Source organism: Ambystoma mexicanum, chromosome 6q (genome assembly GCF_040938575.1).
Source record: "Ambystoma mexicanum isolate Mex_15411 chromosome 6q, UKY_AmexF1_1, whole genome shotgun sequence".
NCBI lineage: Eukaryota > Metazoa > Chordata > Amphibia > Caudata > Ambystomatidae > Ambystoma > Ambystoma mexicanum.
In genome coordinates, this window is record NC_090937.1 from 1,628,743,799 (window position 1) to 1,628,764,825 (window position 21,027).

Here is a 21,027-nt window from a genome sequence, read left to right on the forward strand (position 1 = left end):
TGGCATTAGGGCACAAAGAGCTGTAAGTGCCTGGATGCAATGTCATTCCTTGAACTTGCTGCCTCGTTCCACTCTTGCGCTAAATAGGAGAGGGTCCCAGCCCAGCCAACAAAATGTACTGTTCAATCAAACCAAACTTAAAACCAAGCTCCTTTTTTAAGGGGTCCCGGGGAAATGTTGGGCTGACCGGCAAGACCTCATGATGCGAACTGCTTCTGCGTCAAACGCAAGCTTTTTTCATTCCCAGCCAATGACTTATTCTTATTTCTAAGGGCCGCTCCATCAGATAGCCCAGACAGGCAGGCGTTGGTGGTATAGTGGTGAGCATAGCTGCCTTCCAAGCAGTTGACCGGGGTTCTATTCCCGGCCAACGCAGATCAAATCTTTAAATTGTTCAAAATGCATTTTTTGGAAATCAGACTCATGCTGAAAGCAAAGCTGACACACTTTTCGTGAAAATCAAAACCCCATCCAGGAAAGGTTCTTGCATCCTAGTTTCTGCAACTGTCTATCGGTGAGGGGATTGAAGCGAGCAGGGCTCCTGGCCCCTCCCCGACAAAGCCCTGACGAAGGCCTGACAAAGGCCTATTCGCCTTGCCCTGACGGGCCTTGGTCCCAGCAGGCCACCGAGCACAGCACCTCAGCCTATTAGAGTGAGGTTTCAGGATCTCTCTCATCCTGTAAACCAACATACTGAAGAAGGTGAAACGTGTGGCTGCGCTCCTCACATGCTGAAGCAGCAGCAGCCCTTTCCCTGAAGCAAAGTTCCTTCATTCCTCCCTCCCATAACCCTTAGCAGGGGATTTATGGTAATTGAGTTGAGTTTCCAAACTGGCCCTTCCTTCCTTCCTTCCCATATCTGCCAGCTCGAGAAGGCTTGTTTTGTTGCACCTGGGAAGTAAAGTATCTATTTGCGAGAGAGAGAGAATGAGAGAGAGAGACAGAGAGAGAGAGACAGAGAGAGAAGGGGAAGGGGTGTTGGCAGTTAGGGTGTGAGCTAGAGAAATGAGGCCTGTCTGCAAAAGGCCATGGGATGGGAGTGCGTGGTTGCAGGTTGTTTGGCTTTGTAAGGCCTACTGCCCGCTTCACTCGAAACTGGGTCTAGGGTTGTCGGTTTGTAGGCTGTAAAAGCCCAGAAAAGCTCTTGTTCTCCAACCAGCAGAGTGGCGCAGCGGAAGCGTGCTGGGCCCATAACCCAGAGGTCGATGGATCGAAACCATCCTCTGCTAAGTTTTTTCAAATTATGTTTTTGTGTCATGGCATTAGGGCACAAAGAGCTGTAAGTGCCTGGATGCAATGTCATTCCTTGAACTTGCTGCCTCGTTCCACTCTTGCGCTAAATAGGAGAGGGTCCCAGCCCAGCCAACAAAATGTACTGTTCAATCAAACCAAACTTAAAACCAAGCTCCTTTTTTAAGGGGTCCCGGGGAAATGTTGGGCTGACCGGCAAGACCTCATGATGCGAACTGCTTCTGCGTCAAACGCAAGCTTTTTTCATTCCCAGCCAATGACTTATTCTTATTTCTAAGGGCCGCTCCATCAGATAGCCCAGACAGGCAGGCGTTGGTGGTATAGTGGTGAGCATAGCTGCCTTCCAAGCAGTTGACCCGGGTTCGATTCCCGGCCAACGCAGATCAAATCTTTAAATTGTTCAAAATGCATTTTTTGGAAATCAGACTCATGCTGAAAGCAAAGCTGACACACTTTTCGTGAAAATCAAAACCCCATCCAGGAAAGGTTCTTGCATCCTAGTTTCTGCAACTGTCTATCGGTGAGGGGATTGAAGCGAGCAGGGCTCCTGGCCCCTCCCCGACAAAGCCCTGACGAAGGCCTGACAAAGGCCTATTCGCCTTGCCCTGACGGGCTTTGGTCCCAGCAGGCCACCGAGCACAGCACCTCAGCCTATTAGAGTGAGGTTTCAGGATCTCTCTCATCCTGTAAACCAACATACTGAAGAAGGTGAAACGTGTGGCTGCGCTCCTCACATGCTGAAGCAGCAGCAGCCCTTTCCTTGAAGCAAAGTTCCTTCATTCCTCCCTCCCATAACCCTTAGCAGGGGATTTATGGTAATTGAGTTGAGTTTCCAAACTGGCCCTTCCTTCCTTCCTTCCCATATCTGCCAGCTCGAGAAGGCTTGTTTTGTTGCACCTGGGAAGTAAAGTATCTATTTGCGAGAGAGAGAGAATGAGAGAGAGAGACAGAGAGAGAGAGACAGAGAGAGAAGGGGAAGGGGTGTTGGCAGTTAGGGTGTGAGCTAGAGAAATGAGGCCTGTCTGCAAAAGGCCATGGGATGGGAGTGCGTGGTTGCAGGTTGTTTGGCTTTGTAAGGCCTACTGCCCGCTTCACTCGAAACTGGGTCTAGGGTTGTCGGTTTGTAGGCTGTAAAAGCCCATAAAAGCTCTTGTTCTCCAACCAGCAGAGTGGCGCAGCGGAAGCGTGCTGGGCCCATAACCCAGAGGTCGATGGATCGAAACCATCCTCTGCTAAGTTTTTTCAAATTATGTTTTTGTGTCATGGCATTAGGGCACAAAGAGCTGTAAGTGCCTGGATGCAATGTCATTCCTTGAACTTGCTGCCTCGTTCCACTCTTGCGCTAAATAGGAGAGGGTCCCAGCCCAGCCAACAAAATGTACTGTTCAATCAAACCAAACTTAAAACCAAGCTCCTTTTTTAAGGGGTCCCGGGGAAATGTTGGGCTGACCGGCAAGACCTCATGATGCGAACTGCTTCTGCGTCAAACGCAAGCTTTTTTCATTCCCAGCCAATGACTTATTCTTATTTCTAAGGGCCGCTCCATCAGATAGCCCAGACAGGCTGGCGTTGGTGGTATAGTGGTGAGCATAGCTGCCTTCCAAGCAGTTGACCCGGGTTCGATTCCCGGCCAACGCAGATCAAATCTTTAAATTGTTCAAAATGCATTTTTTGGAAATCAGACTCATGCTGAAAGCAAAGCTGACACACTTTTCGTGAAAATCAAAACCCCATCCAGGAAAGGTTCTTGCATCCTAGTTTCTGCAACTGTCTATCGGTGAGGGGATTGAAGCGAGCAGGGCTCCTGGCCCCTCCCCGACAAAGCCCTGACGAAGGCCTGACAAAGGCCTATTCGCCTTGCCCTGACGGGCCTTGGTCCCAGCAGGCCACCGAGCACAGCACCTCAGCCTATTAGAGTGAGGTTTCAGGATCTCTCTCATCCTGTAAACCAACATACTGAAGAAGGTGAAACGTGTGGCTGCGCTCCTCACATGCTGAAGCAGCAGCAGCCCTTTCCCTGAAGCAAAGTTCCTTCATTCCTCCCTCCCATAACCCTTAGCAGGGGATTTATGGTAATTGAGTTGAGTTTCCAAACTGGCCCTTCCTTCCTTCCTTCCCATATCTGCCAGCTCGAGAAGGCTTGTTTTGTTGCACCTGGGAAGTAAAGTATCTATTTGCGAGAGAGAGAGAATGAGAGAGAGAGACAGAGAGAGAGAGACAGAGAGAGAAGGGGAAGGGGTGTTGGCAGTTAGGGTGTGAGCTAGAGAAATGAGGCCTGTCTGCAAAAGGCCATGGGATGGGAGTGCGTGGTTGCAGGTTGTTTGGCTTTGTAAGGCCTACTGCCCGCTTCACTCGAAACTGGGTCTAGGGTTGTCGGTTTGTAGGCTGTAAAAGCCCATAAAAGCTCTTGCTCTCCAACCAGCAGAGTGGCGCAGCGGAAGCGTGCTGGGCCCATAACCCAGAGGTCGATGGATCGAAACCATCCTCTGCTAACTTTTTTCAAATTATGTTTTTGTGTCATGGCATTAGGGCACAAAGAGCTGTAAGTGCCTGGATGCAATGTCATTCCTTGAACTTGCTGCCTCGTTCCACTCTTGCGCTAAATAGGAGAGGGTCCCAGCCCAGCCAACAAAATGTACTGTTCAATCAAACCAAACTTAAAACCAAGCTCCTTTTTTAAGGGGTCCCGGGGAAATGTTGGGCTGACCGGCAAGACCTCATGATGCGAACTGCTTCTGCGTCAAACGCAAGCTTTTTTCATTCCCAGCCAATGACTTATTCTTATTTCTAAGGGCCGCTCCATCAGATAGCCCAGACAGGCAGGCGTTGGTGGTATAGTGGTGAGCATAGCTGCCTTCCAAGCAGTTGACCGGGGTTCTATTCCCGGCCAACGCAGATCAAATCTTTAAATTGTTCAAAATGCATTTTTTGGAAATCAGACTCATGCTGAAAGCAAAGCTGACACACTTTTCGTGAAAATCAAAACCCCATCCAGGAAAGGTTCTTGCATCCTAGTTTCTGCAACTGTCTATCGGTGAGGGGATTGAAGCGAGCAGGGCTCCTGGCCCCTCCCCGACAAAGCCCTGACGAAGGCCTGACAAAGGCCTATTCGCCTTGCCCTGACGGGCCTTGGTCCCAGCAGGCCACCGAGCACAGCACCTCAGCCTATTAGAGTGAGGTTTCAGGATCTCTCTCATCCTGTAAACCAACATACTGAAGAAGGTGAAACGTGTGGCTGCGCTCCTCACATGCTGAAGCAGCAGCAGCCCTTTCCCTGAAGCAAAGTTCCTTCATTCCTCCCTCCCATAACCCTTAGCAGGGGATTTATGGTAATTGAGTTGAGTTTCCAAACTGGCCCTTCCTTCCTTCCTTCCCATATCTGCCAGCTCGAGAAGGCTTGTTTTGTTGCACCTGGGAAGTAAAGTATCTATTTGCGAGAGAGAGAGAATGAGAGAGAGAGACAGAGAGAGAGAGACAGAGAGAGAAGGGGAAGGGGTGTTGGCAGTTAGGGTGTGAGCTAGAGAAATGAGGCCTGTCTGCAAAAGGCCATGGGATGGGAGTGCGTGGTTGCAGGTTGTTTGGCTTTGTAAGGCCTACTGCCCGCTTCACTCGAAACTGGGTCTAGGGTTGTCGGTTTGTAGGCTGTAAAAGCCCAGAAAAGCTCTTGTTCTCCAACCAGCAGAGTGGCGCAGCGGAAGCGTGCTGGGCCCATAACCCAGAGGTCGATGGATCGAAACCATCCTCTGCTAAGTTTTTTCAAATTATGTTTTTGTGTCATGGCATTAGGGCACAAAGAGCTGTAAGTGCCTGGATGCAATGTCATTCCTTGAACTTGCTGCCTCGTTCCACTCTTGCGCTAAATAGGAGAGGGTCCCAGCCCAGCCAACAAAATGTACTGTTCAATCAAACCAAACTTAAAACCAAGCTCCTTTTTTAAGGGGTCCCGGGGAAATGTTGGGCTGACCGGCAAGACCTCATGATGCGAACTGCTTCTGCGTCAAACGCAAGCTTTTTTCATTCCCAGCCAATGACTTATTCTTATTTCTAAGGGCCGCTCCATCAGATAGCCCAGACAGGCAGGCGTTGGTGGTATAGTGGTGAGCATAGCTGCCTTCCAAGCAGTTGACCCGGGTTCGATTCCCGGCCAACGCAGATCAAATCTTTAAATTGTTCAAAATGCATTTTTTGGAAATCAGACTCATGCTGAAAGCAAAGCTGACACACTTTTCGTGAAAATCAAAACCCCATCCAGGAAAGGTTCTTGCATCCTAGTTTCTGCAACTGTCTATCGGTGAGGGGATTGAAGCGAGCAGGGCTCCTGGCCCCTCCCCGACAAAGCCCTGACGAAGGCCTGACAAAGGCCTATTCGCCTTGCCCTGACGGGCTTTGGTCCCAGCAGGCCACCGAGCACAGCACCTCAGCCTATTAGAGTGAGGTTTCAGGATCTCTCTCATCCTGTAAACCAACATACTGAAGAAGGTGAAACGTGTGGCTGCGCTCCTCACATGCTGAAGCAGCAGCAGCCCTTTCCTTGAAGCAAAGTTCCTTCATTCCTCCCTCCCATAACCCTTAGCAGGGGATTTATGGTAATTGAGTTGAGTTTCCAAACTGGCCCTTCCTTCCTTCCTTCCCATATCTGCCAGCTCGAGAAGGCTTGTTTTGTTGCACCTGGGAAGTAAAGTATCTATTTGCGAGAGAGAGAGAATGAGAGAGAGAGACAGAGAGAGAGAGACAGAGAGAGAAGGGGAAGGGGTGTTGGCAGTTAGGGTGTGAGCTAGAGAAATGAGGCCTGTCTGCAAAAGGCCATGGGATGGGAGTGCGTGGTTGCAGGTTGTTTGGCTTTGTAAGGCCTACTGCCCGCTTCACTCGAAACTGGGTCTAGGGTTGTCGGTTTGTAGGCTGTAAAAGCCCATAAAAGCTCTTGTTCTCCAACCAGCAGAGTGGCGCAGCGGAAGCGTGCTGGGCCCATAACCCAGAGGTCGATGGATCGAAACCATCCTCTGCTAAGTTTTTTCAAATTATGTTTTTGTGTCATGGCATTAGGGCACAAAGAGCTGTAAGTGCCTGGATGCAATGTCATTCCTTGAACTTGCTGCCTCGTTCCACTCTTGCGCTAAATAGGAGAGGGTCCCAGCCCAGCCAACAAAATGTACTGTTCAATCAAACCAAACTTAAAACCAAGCTCCTTTTTTAAGGGGTCCCGGGGAAATGTTGGGCTGACCGGCAAGACCTCATGATGCGAACTGCTTCTGCGTCAAACGCAAGCTTTTTTCATTCCCAGCCAATGACTTATTCTTATTTCTAAGGGCCGCTCCATCAGATAGCCCAGACAGGCTGGCGTTGGTGGTATAGTGGTGAGCATAGCTGCCTTCCAAGCAGTTGACCCGGGTTCGATTCCCGGCCAACGCAGATCAAATCTTTAAATTGTTCAAAATGCATTTTTTGGAAATCAGACTCATGCTGAAAGCAAAGCTGACACACTTTTCGTGAAAATCAAAACCCCATCCAGGAAAGGTTCTTGCATCCTAGTTTCTGCAACTGTCTATCGGTGAGGGGATTGAAGCGAGCAGGGCTCCTGGCCCCTCCCCGACAAAGCCCTGACGAAGGCCTGACAAAGGCCTATTCGCCTTGCCCTGACGGGCCTTGGTCCCAGCAGGCCACCGAGCACAGCACCTCAGCCTATTAGAGTGAGGTTTCAGGATCTCTCTCATCCTGTAAACCAACATACTGAAGAAGGTGAAACGTGTGGCTGCGCTCCTCACATGCTGAAGCAGCAGCAGCCCTTTCCCTGAAGCAAAGTTCCTTCATTCCTCCCTCCCATAACCCTTAGCAGGGGATTTATGGTAATTGAGTTGAGTTTCCAAACTGGCCCTTCCTTCCTTCCTTCCCATATCTGCCAGCTCGAGAAGGCTTGTTTTGTTGCACCTGGGAAGTAAAGTATCTATTTGCGAGAGAGAGAGAATGAGAGAGAGAGACAGAGAGAGAGAGACAGAGAGAGAAGGGGAAGGGGTGTTGGCAGTTAGGGTGTGAGCTAGAGAAATGAGGCCTGTCTGCAAAAGGCCATGGGATGGGAGTGCGTGGTTGCAGGTTGTTTGGCTTTGTAAGGCCTACTGCCCGCTTCACTCGAAACTGGGTCTAGGGTTGTCGGTTTGTAGGCTGTAAAAGCCCATAAAAGCTCTTGCTCTCCAACCAGCAGAGTGGCGCAGCGGAAGCGTGCTGGGCCCATAACCCAGAGGTCGATGGATCGAAACCATCCTCTGCTAACTTTTTTCAAATTATGTTTTTGTGTCATGGCATTAGGGCACAAAGAGCTGTAAGTGCCTGGATGCAATGTCATTCCTTGAACTTGCTGCCTCGTTCCACTCTTGCGCTAAATAGGAGAGGGTCCCAGCCCAGCCAACAAAATGTACTGTTCAATCAAACCAAACTTAAAACCAAGCTCCTTTTTTAAGGGGTCCCGGGGAAATGTTGGGCTGACCGGCAAGACCTCATGATGCGAACTGCTTCTGCGTCAAACGCAAGCTTTTTTCATTCCCAGCCAATGACTTATTCTTATTTCTAAGGGCCGCTCCATCAGATAGCCCAGACAGGCAGGCGTTGGTGGTATAGTGGTGAGCATAGCTGCCTTCCAAGCAGTTGACCCGGGTTCGATTCCCGGCCAACGCAGATCAAATCTTTAAATTGTTCAAAATGCATTTTTTGGAAATCAGACTCATGCTGAAAGCAAAGCTGACACACTTTTCGTGAAAATCAAAACCCCATCCAGGAAAGGTTCTTGCATCCTAGTTTCTGCAACTGTCTATCGGTGAGGGGATTGAAGCGAGCAGGGCTCCTGGCCCCTCCCCGACAAAGCCCTGACGAAGGCCTGACAAAGGCCTATTCGCCTTGCCCTGACGGGCCTTGGTCCCAGCAGGCCACCGAGCACAGCACCTCAGCCTATTAGAGTGAGGTTTCAGGATCTCTCTCATCCTGTAAACCAACATACTGAAGAAGGTGAAACGTGTGGCTGCGCTCCTCACATGCTGAAGCAGCAGCAGCCCTTTCCCTGAAGCAAAGTTCCTTCATTCCTCCCTCCCATAACCCTTAGCAGGGGATTTATGGTAATTGAGTTGAGTTTCCAAACTGGCCCTTCCTTCCTTCCTTCCCATATCTGCCAGCTCGAGAAGGCTTGTTTTGTTGCACCTGGGAAGTAAAGTATCTATTTGCGAGAGAGAGAGAATGAGAGAGAGAGACAGAGAGAGAGAGACAGAGAGAGAAGGGGAAGGGGTGTTGGCAGTTAGGGTGTGAGCTAGAGAAATGAGGCCTGTCTGCAAAAGGCCATGGGATGGGAGTGCGTGGTTGCAGGTTGTTTGGCTTTGTAAGGCCTACTGCCCGCTTCACTCGAAACTGGGTCTAGGGTTGTCGGTTTGTAGGCTGTAAAAGCCCAGAAAAGCTCTTGTTCTCCAACCAGCAGAGTGGCGCAGCGGAAGCGTGCTGGGCCCATAACCCAGAGGTCCATGGATCGAAACCATCCTCTGCTAACTTTTTTCAAATTATGTTTTTGTGTCATGGCATTAGGGCACAAAGAGCTGTAAGTGCCTGGATGCAATGTCATTCCTTGAACTTGCTGCCTCGTTCCACTCTTGCGCTAAATAGGAGAGGGTCCCAGCCCAGCCAACAAAATGTACTGTTCAATCAAACCAAACTTAAAACCAAGCTCCTTTTTTAAGGGGTTCCGGGGAAATGTTGGGCTGACCGGCAAGACCTCATGATGCGAACTGCTTCTGCGTCAAACGCAAGCTTTTTTCATTCCCAGCCAATGACTTATTCTTATTTCTAAGGGCCGCTCCATCAGATAGCCCAGACAGGCAGGCGTTGGTGGTATAGTGGTGAGCATAGCTGCCTTCCAAGCAGTTGACCCCGGTTCGATTCCCAGCCAACGCAGATCAAATCTTTAAATTGTTCAAAATGCATTTTTTGGAAATCAGACTCATGCTGAAAGCAAAGCTGACACACTTTTCGTGAAAATCAAAACCCCATCCAGGAAAGGTTCTTGCATCCTAGTTTCTGCAACTGTCTATCGGTGAGGGGATTGAAGCGAGCAGGGCTCCTGGCCCCTCCCCGACAAAGCCCTGACGAAGGCCTGACAAAGGCCTATTCGCCTTGCCCTGACGGGCCTTGGTCCCAGCAGGCCACCGAGCACAGCACCTCAGCCTATTAGAGTGAGGTTTCAGGATCTCTCTCATCCTGTAAACCAACATACTGAAGAAGGTGAAACGTGTGGCTGCGCTCCTCACATGCTGAAGCAGCAGCAGCCCTTTCCCTGAAGCAAAGTTCCTTCATTCCTCCCTCCCATAACCCTTAGCAGGGGATTTATGGTAATTGAGTTGAGTTTCCAAACTGGCCATTCCTTCCTTCCTTCCCATATCTGCCAGCTCGAGAAGGCTTGTTTTGTTGCACCTGGGAAGTAAAGTATCTATTTGCGAGAGAGAGAGAATGAGAGAGAGAGACAGAGAGAGAGAGACAGAGAGAGAAGGGGAAGGGGTGTTGGCAGTTAGGGTGTGAGCTAGAGAAATGAGGCCTGTCTGCAAAAGGCCATGGGATGGGAGTGCGTGGTTGCAGGTTGTTTGGCTTTGTAAGGCCTACTGCCCGCTTCACTCGAAACTGGGTCTAGGGTTGTCGGTTTGTAGGCTGTAAAAGCCCAGAAAAGCTCTTGTTCTCCAACCAGCAGAGTGGCGCAGCGGAAGCGTGCTGGGCCCATAACCCAGAGGTCGATGGATCGAAACCATCCTCTGCTAACTTTTTTCAAATTATGTTTTTGTGTCATGGCATTAGGGCACAAAGAGCTGTAAGTGCCTGGATGCAATGTCATTCCTTGAACTTGCTGCCTAGTTCCACTCTTGCGCTAAATAGGAGAGGGTCCCAGCCCAGCCAACAAAATGTACTGTTCAATCAAACCAAACTTAAAACCAAGCTCCTTTTTTAAGGGGTCCCGGGGAAATGTTGGGCTGACCGGCAAGACCTCATGATGCGAACTGCTTCTGCGTCAAACGCAAGCTTTTTTCATTCCCAGCCAATGACTTATTCTTATTTCTAAGGGCCGCTCCATCAGATAGCCCAGACAGGCAGGCGTTGGTGGTATAGTGGTGAGCATAGCTACCTTCCAAGCAGTTGACCCGGGTTCGATTCCCGGCCAACGCAGATCAAATCTTTAAATTGTTCAAAATGCATTTTTTGGAAATCAGACTCATGCTGAAAGCAAAGCTGACACACTTTTCGTGAAAATCAAAACCCCATCCAGGAAAGGTTCTTGCATCCTAGTTTCTGCAACTGTCTATCGGTGAGGGGATTGAAGCGAGCAGGGCTCCTGGCCCCTCCCCGACAAAGCCCTGACGAAGGCCTGACAAAGGCCTATTCGCCTTGCCCTGACGGGCCTTGGTCCCAGCAGGCCACCGAGCACAGCACCTCAGCCTATTAGAGTGAGGTTTCAGGATCTCTCTCATCCTGTAAACCAACATACTGAAGAAGGTGAAACGTGTGGCTGCGCTCCTCACATGCTGAAGCAGCAGCAGCCCTTTCCCTGAAGCAAAGTTCCTTCATTCCTCCCTCCCATAACCCTTAGCAGGGGATTTATGGTAATTGAGTTGAGTTTCCAAACTGGCCCTTCCTTCCTTCCTTCCCATATCTGCCAGCTCGAGAAGGCTTGTTTTGTTGCACCTGGGAAGTAAAGTATCTATTTGCGAGAGAGAGAGAATGAGAGAGAGAGACAGAGAGAGAGAGACAGAGAGAGAAGGGGAAGGGGTGTTGGCAGTTAGGGTGTGAGCTAGAGAAATGAGGCCTGTCTGCAAAAGGCCATGGGATGGGAGTGCGTGGTTGCAGGTTGTTTGGCTTTGTAAGGCCTACTGCCCGCTTCACTCGAAACTGGGTCTAGGGTTGTCGGTTTGTAGGCTGTAAAAGCCCAGAAAAGCTCTTGTTCTCCAACCAGCAGAGTGGCGCAGCGGAAGCGTGCTGGGCCCATAACCCAGAGGTCGATGGATCGAAACCATCCTCTGCTAACTTTTTTCAAATTATGTTTTTGTGTCATGGCATTAGGGCACAAAGAGCTGTAAGTGCCTGGATGCAATGTCATTCCTTGAACTTGCTGCCTCGTTCCACTCTTGCGCTAAATAGGAGAGGGTCCCAGCCCAGCCAACAAAATGTACTGTTCAATCAAACCAAACTTAAAACCAAGCTCCTTTTTTAAGGGGTCCCGGGGAAATGTTGGGCTGACCGGCAAGACCTCATGATGCGAACTGCTTCTGCGTCAAACGCAAGCTTTTTTCATTCCCAGCCAATGACTTATTCTTATTTCTAAGGGCCGCTCCATCAGATAGCCCAGACAGGCAGGCGTTGGTGGTATAGTGGTGAGCATAGCTGCCTTCCAAGCAGTTGACCCGGGTTCTATTCCCGGCCAACGCAGATCAAATCTTTAAATTGTTCAAAATGCATTTTTTGGAAATCAGACTCATGCTGAAAGCAAAGCTGACACACTTTTCGTGAAAATCAAAACCCCATCCAGGAAAGGTTCTTGCATCCTAGTTTCTGCAACTGTCTATCGGTGAGGGGATTGAAGCGAGCAGGGCTCCTGGCCCCTCCCCGACAAAGCCCTGACGAAGGCCTGACAAAGGCCTATTCGCCTTGCCCTGACGGGCCTTGGTCCCAGCAGGCCACCGAGCACAGCACCTCAGCCTATTAGAGTGAGGTTTCAGGATCTCTCTCATCCTGTAAACCAACATACTGAAGAAGGTGAAACGTGTGGCTGCGCTCCTCACATGCTGAAGCAGCAGCAGCCCTTTCCCTGAAGCAAAGTTCCTTCATTCCTCCCTCCCATAACCCTTAGCAGGGGATTTATGGTAATTGAGTTGAGTTTCCAAACTGGCCCTTCCTTCCTTCCTTCCCATATCTGCCAGCTCGAGAAGGCTTGTTTTGTTGCACCTGGGAAGTAAAGTATCTATTTGCGAGAGAGAGAGAATGAGAGAGAGAGACAGAGAGAGAGAGACAGAGAGAGAAGGGGAAGGGGTGTTGGCAGTTAGGGTGTGAGCTAGAGAAATGAGGCCTGTCTGCAAAAGGCCATGGGATGGGAGTGCGTGGTTGCAGGTTGTTTGGCTTTGTAAGGCCTACTGCCCGCTTCACTCGAAACTGGGTCTAGGGTTGTCGGTTTGTAGGCTGTAAAAGCCCAGAAAAGCTCTTGTTCTCCAACCAGCAGAGTGGCGCAGCGGAAGCGTGCCGGGCCCATAACCCAGAGGTCGATGGATTGAAACCATCCTCTGCTAACTTTTTTCAAATTATGTTTTTGTGTCATGGCATTAGGGCACAAAGAGCTGTAAGTGCCTGGATGCAATGTCATTCCTTGAACTTGCTGCCTCGTTCCACTCTTGCGCTAAATAGGAGAGGGTCCCAGCCCAGCCAACAAAATGTACTGTTCAATCAAACCAAACTTAAAACCAAGCTCCTTTTTTAAGGGGTCCCGGGGAAATGTTGGGCTGACCGGCAAGACCTCATGATGCGAACTGCTTCTGCGTCAAACGCAAGCTTTTTTCATTCCCAGCCAATGACTTATTCTTATTTCTAAGGGCCGCTCCATCAGATAGCCCAGACAGGCAGGCGTTGGTGGTATAGTGGTGAGCATAGCTGCCTTCCAAGCAGTTGACCCGGGTTCTATTCCCGGCCAACGCAGATCAAATCTTTAAATTGTTCAAAATGCATTTTTTGGAAATCAGACTCATGCTGAAAGCAAAGCTGACACACTTTTCGTGAAAATCAAAACCCCATCCAGGAAAGGTTCTTGCATCCTAGTTTCTGCAACTGTCTATCGGTGAGGGGATTGAAGCGAGCAGGGCTCCTGGCCCCTCCCCGACAAAGGCCTATTCGCCTTGCCCTGACGGGCCTTGGTCCCAGCAGGCCACCGAGCACAGCACCTCAGCCTATTAGAGTGAGGTTTCAGGATCTCTCTCATCCTGTAAACCAACATACTGAAGAAGGTGAAACGTGTGGCTGCGCTCCTCACATGCTGAAGCAGCAGCAGCCCTTTCCCTGAAGCAAAGTTCCTTCATTCCTCCCTCCCATAACCCTTAGCAGGGGATTTATGGTAATTGAGTTGAGTTTCCAAACTGGCCCTTCCTTCCTTCCTTCCCATATCTGCCAGCTCGAGAAGGCTTGTTTTGTTGCACCTGGGAAGTAAAGTATCTATTTGCGAGAGAGAGAGAATGAGAGAGAGAGACAGAGAGAGAGAGACAGAGAGAGAAGGGGAAGGGGTGTTGGCAGTTAGGGTGTGAGCTAGAGAAATGAGGCCTGTCTGCAAAAGGCCATGGGATGGGAGTGCGTGGTTGCAGGTTGTTTGGCTTTGTAAGGCCTACTGCCCGCTTCACTCGAAACTGGGTCTAGGGTTGTCGGTTTGTAGGCTGTAAAAGCCCAGAAAAGCTCTTGTTCTCCAACCAGCAGAGTGGCGCAGCGGAAGCGTGCTGGGCCCATAACCCAGAGGTCGATGGATCGAAACCATCCTCTGCTAACTTTTTTCAAATTATGTTTTTGTGTCATGGCATTAGGGCACAAAGAGCTGTAAGTGCCTGGATGCAATGTCATTCCTTGAACTTGCTGCCTCGTTCCACTCTTGCGCTAAATAGGAGAGGGTCCCAGCCCAGCCAACAAAATGTACTGTTCAATCAAACCAAACTTAAAACCAAGCTCCTTTTTTAAGGGGTCCCGGGGAAATGTTGGGCTGACCGGCAAGACCTCATGATGCGAACTGCTTCTGCGTCAAACGCAAGCTTTTTTCATTCCCAGCCAATGACTTATTCTTATTTCTAAGGGCCGCTCCATCAGATAGCCCAGACAGGCAGGCGTTGGTGGTATAGTGGTGAGCATAGCTGCCTTCCAAGCAGTTGACCCGGGTTCGATTCCCGGCCAACGCAGATCAAATCTTTAAATTGTTCAAAATGCATTTTTTGGAAATCAGACTCATGCTGAAAGCAAAGCTGACACACTTTTCGTGAAAATCAAAACCCCATCCAGGAAAGGTTCTTGCATCCTAGTTTCTGCAACTGTCTATCGGTGAGGGGATTGAAGCGAGCAGGGCTCCTGGCCCCTCCCCGACAAAGCCCTGACGAAGGCCTGACAAAGGCCTATTCGCCTTGCCCTGACGGGCCTTGGTCCCAGCAGGCCACCGAGCACAGCACCTCAGCCTATTAGAGTGAGGTTTCAGGATCTCTCTCATCCTGTAAACCAACATACTGAAGAAGGTGAAACGTGTGGCTGCGCTCCTCACATGCTGAAGCAGCAGCAGCCCTTTCCCTGAAGCAAAGTTCCTTCATTCCTCCCTCCCATAACCCTTAGCAGGGGATTTATGGTAATTGAGTTGAGTTTCCAAACTGGCCCTTCCTTCCTTCCTTCCCATATCTGCCAGCTCGAGAAGGCTTGTTTTGTTGCACCTGGGAAGTAAAGTATCTATTTGCGAGAGAGAGAGAATGAGAGAGAGAGACAGAGAGAGAGAGACAGAGAGAGAAGGGGAAGGGGTGTTGGCAGTTAGGGTGTGAGCTAGAGAAATGAGGCCTGTCTGCAAAAGGCCATGGGATGGGAGTGCGTGGTTGCAGGTTGTTTGGCTTTGTAAGGCCTACTGCCCGCTTCACTCGAAAATGGGTCTAGGGTTGTCGGTTTGTAGGCTGTAAAAGCCCAGAAAAGCTTTTGTTCTCCAACCAGCAGAGTGGCGCAGCGGAAGCGTGCTGGGCCCATAACCCAGAGGTCGATGGATCGAAACCATCCTCTGCTAACTTTTTTCAAATTATGTTTTTGTGTCATGGCATTAGGGCACAAAGAGCTGTAAGTGTCTGGATGCAATGTCATTCCTTGAACTTGCTGCCTCGTTCCACTCTTGCGCTAAATAGGAGAGGGTCCCAGCCCAGCCAACAAAATGCACTGTTCAATCAAACCAAACTTAAAACCAAGCTCCTTTTTTAAGGGGTCCCGGGGAAATGTTGGGCTGACCGGCAAGACCTCATGATGCGAACTGCTTCTGCGTCAAACGCAAGCTTTTTTCATTCCCAGCCAATGACTTATTCTTATTTCTAAAGGCCGCTCCATCAGATAGCCCAGACAGGCAGGCGTTGGTGGTATAGTGGTGAGCATAGCTGCCTTCCAAGCAGTTGACCCGGGGCCAACGCAGATCAAATCTTTAAATTGTTCAAAATGCATTTTTTGGAAATCAGACTCATGCTGAAAGCAAAGCTGACACACTTTTCGTGAAAATCAAAACCCCATCCAGGAAAGGTTCTTGCATCCTAGTTTCTGCAACTGTCTATCGGTGAGGGGATTGAAGCGAGCAGGGCTCCTGGCCCCTCCCCGACAAAGCCCTGACGAAGGCCTGACAAAGGCCTATTCGCCTTGCCCTGACGGGCCTTGGTCCCAGCAGGCCACCGAGCACAGCACCTCAGCCTATTAGAGTGAGGTTTCAGGATCTCTCTCATCCTGTAAACCAACATACTGAAGAAGGTGAAACGTGTGGCTGCGCTCCTCACATGCTGAAGCAGCAGCAGCCCTTTCCCTGAAGCAAAGTTCCTTCATTCCTCCCTCCCATAACCCTTAGCAGGGGATTTATGGTAATTGAGTTGAGTTTCCAAACTGGCCCTTCCTTCCTTCCTTCCCATATCTGCCAGCTCGAGAAGGCTTGTTTTGTTGCACCTGGGAAGTAAAGTATCTATTTGCGAGAGAGAGAGAATGAGAGAGAGAGACAGAGAGAGAGAGACAGAGAGAGAAGGGGAAGGGGTGTTGGCAGTTAGGGTGTGAGCTAGAGAAATGAGGCCTGTCTGCAAAAGGCCATGGGATGGGAGTGCGTGGTTGCAGGTTGTTTGGCTTTGTAAGGCCTACTGCCCGCTTCACTCGAAACTGGGTCTAGGGTTGTCGGTTTGTAGGCTGTAAAAGCCCAGAAAAGCTCTTGTTCTCCAACCAGCAGAGTGGCGCAGCGGAAGCGTGCTGGGCCCATAACCCAGAGGTCGATGGATCGAAACCATCCTCTGCTAACTTTTTTCAAATTATGTTTTTGTGTCATGGCATTAGGGCACAAAGAGCTGTAAGTGCCTGGATGCAATGTCATTCCTTGAACTTGCTGCCTCGTTCCACTCTTGCGCTAAATAGGAGAGGGTCCCAGCCCAGCCAACAAAATGTACTGTTCAATCAAACCAAACTTAAAACCAAGCTCCTTTTTTAAGGGGTCCCGGGGAAATGTTGGGCTGACCGGCAAGACCTCATGATGCGAACTGCTTCTGCGTCAAACGCAAGCTTTTTTCATTCCCAGCCAATGACTTATTCTTATTTCTAAGGGCCGCTCCATCAGATAGCCCAGACAGGCAGGCGTTGGTGGTATAGTGGTGAGCATAGCTGCCTTCCAAGCAGTTGACCCGGGTTCGATTCCCGGCCAACGCAGATCAAATCTTTAAATTGTTCAAAATGCATTTTTTGGAAATCAGACTCATGCTGAAAGCAAAGCTGACACACTTTTCGTGAAAATCAAAACCCCATCCAGGAAAGGTTCTTGCATCCTAGTTTCTGCAACTGTCTATCGGTGAGGGGATTGAAGCGAGCAGGGCTCCTGGCCCCTCCCCGACAAAGCCCTGACGAAGGCCTGACAAAGGCCTATTCGCCTTGCCCTGACGGGCCTTGGTCCCAGCAGGCCACCGAGCACAGCACCTCAGCCTATTAGAGTGAGGTTTCAGGATCTCTCTCATCCTGTAAACCAACATACTGAAGAAGGTGAAACGTGTGGCTGCGCTCCTCACATGCTGAAGCAGCAGCAGCCCTTTCCCTGAAGCAAAGTTCCTTCATTCCTCCCTCCCATAACCCTTAGCAGGGGATTTATGGTAATTGAGTTGAGTTTCCAAACTGGCCCTTCCTTCCTTCCTTCCCATATCTGCCAGCTCGAGAAGGCTTGTTTTGTTGCACCTGGGAAGTAAAGTATCTATTTGCGAGAGAGAGAGAATGAGAGAGAGAGACAGAGAGAGACAGAGAGAGAAGGGGAAGGGGTGTTGGCAGTTAGGGTGTGAGCTAGAGAAATGAGGCCTGTCTGCAAAAGGCCATGGGATGGGAGTGCGTGGTTGCAGGTTGTTTGGCTTTGTAAGGCCTACTGCCCGCTTCACTCGAAACTGGGTCTAGGGTTGTCGGTTTGTAGGCTGTAAAAGCCCAGAAAAGCTCTTGTTCTCCAACCAGCAGAGTGGCGCAGCGGAAGCGTGCTGGGCCCATAACACAGAGGTCGATGGATCGAAACCATCCTCTGCTAACTTATTTCAAATTATGTTTTTGTGTCATGGCATTAGGGCACAAAGAGCTGTAAGTGCCTGGATGCAATGTCATTCCTTGAACTTGCTGCCTCGTTCCACTCTTGCGCTAAATAGGAGAGGGTCCCAGCCCAGCCAACAAAATGCACTGTTCAATCAAACCAAACTTAAAACCAAGCTCCTTTTTTAAGGGGTCCCGGGGAAATGTTGGGCTGACCGGCAAGACCTCATGATGCGAACTGCTTCTGCGTCAAACGCAAGCTTTTTTCATTCCCAGCCAATGACTTATTCTTATTTCTAAAGGCCGCTCCATCAGATAGCCCAGACAGGCAGGCGTTGGTGGTATAGTGGTGAGCATAGCTGCCTTCCAAGCAGTTGACCCGGGGCCAACGCAGATCAAATCTTTAAATTGTTCAAAATGCATTTTTTGGAAATCAGACTCATGCTGAAAGCAAAGCTGACACACTTTTCGTGAAAATCAAAACCCCATCCAGGAAAGGTTCTTGCATCCTAGTTTCTGCAACTGTCTATCGGTGAGGGGATTGAAGCGAGCAGGGCTCCTGGCCCCTCCCCGACAAAGCCCTGACGAAGGCCTGACAAAGGCCTATTCACCTTGCCCTGACGGGCCTTGGTCCCAGCAGGCCACCGAGCACAGCACCTCAGCCTATTAGAGTGAGGTTTCAGGATCTCTCTCATCCTGTAAACCAACATACTGAAGAAGGTGAAACGTGTGGCTGCGCTCCTCACATGCTGAAGCAGCAGCAGCCCTTTCCCTGAAGCAAAGTTCCTTCATTCCTCCCTCCCATAACCCTTAGCAGGGGATTTATGGTAATTGAGTTGAGTTTCCAAACTGGCCCTTCCTTCCTTCCTTCCCATATCTGCCAGCTCGAGAAGGCTTGTTTTGTTGCACCTGGGAAGTAAAGTATCTATTTGCGAGAGAGAGAGAATGAGAGAGAGAGACAGAGAGAGAGAGACAGAGAGAGAAGGGGAAGGGGTGTTGGCAGTTAGGGTGTGAGCTAGAGAAATGAGGCCTGTCTGCAAAAGGCCATGGGATGGGAGTGCGTGGTTGCAGGTTGTTTGGCTTTGTAAGGCCTACTGCCCGCTTCACTCGAAAATGGGTCTAGGGTTGTCGGTTTGTAGGCTGTAAAAGCCCAGAAAAGCTTTTGTTCTCCAACCAGCAGAGTGGCGCAGCGGAAGCGTGCTGGGCCCATAACCCAGAGGTCGATGGATCGAAACCATCCTCTGCTAACTTTTTTCAAATTATGTTTTTGTGTCATGGCATTAGGGCACAAAGAGCTGTAAGTGCCTGGATGCAATGTCATTCCTTGAACTTGCTGCCTCGTTCCACTCTTGCGCTAAATAGGAGAGGGTCCCAGCCCAGCCAACAAAATGCACTGTTCAATCAAACCAAACTTAAAACCAAGCTCCTTTTTTAAGGGGTCCCGGGGAAATGTTGGGCTGACCGGCAAGACCTCATGATGCGAACTGCTTCTGCGTCAAACGCAAGCTTTTTTCATTCCCAGCCAATGACTTATTCTTATTTCTAAAGGCCGCTCCATCAGATAGCCCAGACAGGCAGGCGTTGGTGGTATAGTGGTGAGCATAGCTGCCTTCCAAGCAGTTGACCCGGGGCCAACGCAGATCAAATCTTTAAATTGTTCAAAATGCATTTTTTGGAAATCAGACTCATGCTGAAAGCAAAGCTGACACACTTTTCGTGAAAATCAAAACCCCATCCAGGAAAGGTTCTTGCATCCTAGTTTCTGCAACTGTCTATCGGTGAGGGGATTGAAGCGAGCAGGGCTCCTGGCCCCTCCCCGACAAAGCCCTGACGAAGGCCTGACAAAGGCCTATTCGCCTTGCCCTGACGGGCCTTGGTCCCAGCAGGCCACCGAGCACAGCACCTCAGCCTATTAGAGTGAGGTTTCAGGATCTCTCTCATCCTGTAAACCAACATACTGAAGAAGGTGAAACGTGTGGCTGCGCTCCTCACATGCTGAAGCAGCAGCAGCCCTTTCCCTGAAGCAAAGTTCCTTCATTCCTCCCTCCCATAACCCTTAGCAGGGGATTTATGGTAATTGAGTTGAGTTTCCAAACTGGCCCTTCCTTCCTTCCCATATCTGCCAGCTCGAGAAGGCTTGTTTTGTTGCACCTGGGAAGTAAAGTATCTATTTGCGAGAGAGAGAGAATGAGAGAGAGAGACAGAGAGAGAGAGACAGAGAGAGAAGGGGAAGGGGTGTTGGCAGTTAGGGTGTGAGCTAGAGAAATGAGGCCTGTCTGCAAAAGGCCATGGGATGGGAGTGCGTGGTTGCAGGTTGTTTGGCTTTGTAAGGCCTACTGCCCGCTTCACTCGAAACTGGGTCTAGGGTTGTCGGTTTGTAGGCTGTAAAAGCCCAGAAAAGCTCTTGTTCTCCAACCAGCAGAGTGGCGCAGCGGAAGCGTGCTGGGCCCATAACCCAGAGGTCGATGGATCGAAACCATCCTCTGCTAACTTTTTTCAAATTATGTTTTTGTGTCATGGCATTAGGGCACAAAGAGCTGTAAGTGCCTGGATGCAATGTCATTCCTTGAACTTGCTGCCTCGTTCCACTCTTGCGCTAAATAGGAGAGGGTCCCAGCCCAGCCAACAAAATGTACTGTTCAATCAAACCAAACTTAAAACCAAGCTCCTTTTTTAAGGGGTCCCGGGGAAATGTTGGGCTGACCGGCAAGACCTCATGATGCGAACTGCTTCTGCGTCAAACGCAAGCTTTTTTCATTCCCAGCCAATGACTTATTCTTATTTCTAAGGGCCGCTCCATCAGATAGCCCAGACAGGCAGGCGTTGGTGGTATAGTGGTGAGCATAGCTGCCTTCCAAGCAGTTGACCTGGGTTCGATTCCCTGCCAACGCAGATCAAATCTTTAAATTGTTCAAAATGCATTTTTTGGAAATCAGACTCATGCTGAAAGCAAAGCTGACACACTTTTCGTGAAAATCAAAACCCCATCCAGGAAAGGTTCTTGCATCCTAGTTTCTGCAACTGTCTATCGGTGAGGGGATTGAAGCGAGCAGGGCTCCTGGCCCCTCCCCGACAAAGCCCTGACGAAGGCCTGACAAAGGCCTATTCGCCTTGCCCTGACGGGCCTTGGTCCCAGCAGGCCACCGAGCACAGCACCTCAGCCTATTAGAGTGAGGTTTCAGGATCTCTCTCATCCTGTAAACCAACATACTGAAGAAGGTGAAACGTGTGGCTGCGCTCCTCACATGCTGAAGCAGCAGCAGCCCTTTCCCTGAAGCAAAGTTCCTTCATTCCTCCCTCCCATAACCCTTAGCAGGGGATTTATGGTAATTGAGTTGAGTTTCCAAACTGGCCCTTCCTTCCTTCCTTCCCATATCTGCCAGCTCGAGAAGGCTTGTTTTGTTGCACCTGGGAAGTAAAGTATCTATTTGCGAGAGAGAGAGAATGAGAGAGAGAGACAGAGAGAGAGAGACAGAGAGAGAAGGGGAAGGGGTG

At 50.0% G+C, this 21,027-nt stretch overlaps 7 non-coding genes across 7 annotated transcripts; all 7 read left to right on the forward strand.

The window, feature by feature from the left end:
• Positions 1 to 1,560: 1,560 nt before the first annotated feature.
• On the forward strand, positions 1,561 to 1,632 carry TRNAG-UCC (transfer RNA glycine (anticodon UCC)). The gene has a single exon. It is a non-coding gene; the product is annotated as a tRNA-Gly (tRNA).
• Positions 1,633 to 2,817: 1,185 nt separating this feature from the next.
• TRNAG-UCC (transfer RNA glycine (anticodon UCC)) lies at positions 2,818 to 2,889 on the forward strand. Its single transcript has one exon. It is a non-coding gene; the product is annotated as a tRNA-Gly (tRNA).
• Positions 2,890 to 5,331: 2,442 nt separating this feature from the next.
• On the forward strand, positions 5,332 to 5,403 carry TRNAG-UCC (transfer RNA glycine (anticodon UCC)). The gene has a single exon. It is a non-coding gene; the product is annotated as a tRNA-Gly (tRNA).
• A 1,185-nt stretch (positions 5,404 to 6,588) lies between these two features.
• On the forward strand, positions 6,589 to 6,660 carry TRNAG-UCC (transfer RNA glycine (anticodon UCC)). The gene has a single exon. It is a non-coding gene; the product is annotated as a tRNA-Gly (tRNA).
• A 1,185-nt stretch (positions 6,661 to 7,845) lies between these two features.
• Positions 7,846 to 7,917, forward strand: TRNAG-UCC (transfer RNA glycine (anticodon UCC)). Its single transcript has one exon. It is a non-coding gene; the product is annotated as a tRNA-Gly (tRNA).
• A 6,191-nt stretch (positions 7,918 to 14,108) lies between these two features.
• TRNAG-UCC (transfer RNA glycine (anticodon UCC)) lies at positions 14,109 to 14,180 on the forward strand. The gene has a single exon. It is a non-coding gene; the product is annotated as a tRNA-Gly (tRNA).
• A 2,431-nt stretch (positions 14,181 to 16,611) lies between these two features.
• On the forward strand, positions 16,612 to 16,683 carry TRNAG-UCC (transfer RNA glycine (anticodon UCC)). The gene has a single exon. It is a non-coding gene; the product is annotated as a tRNA-Gly (tRNA).
• The last annotated feature ends 4,344 nt before the right edge of the window (positions 16,684 to 21,027 follow it).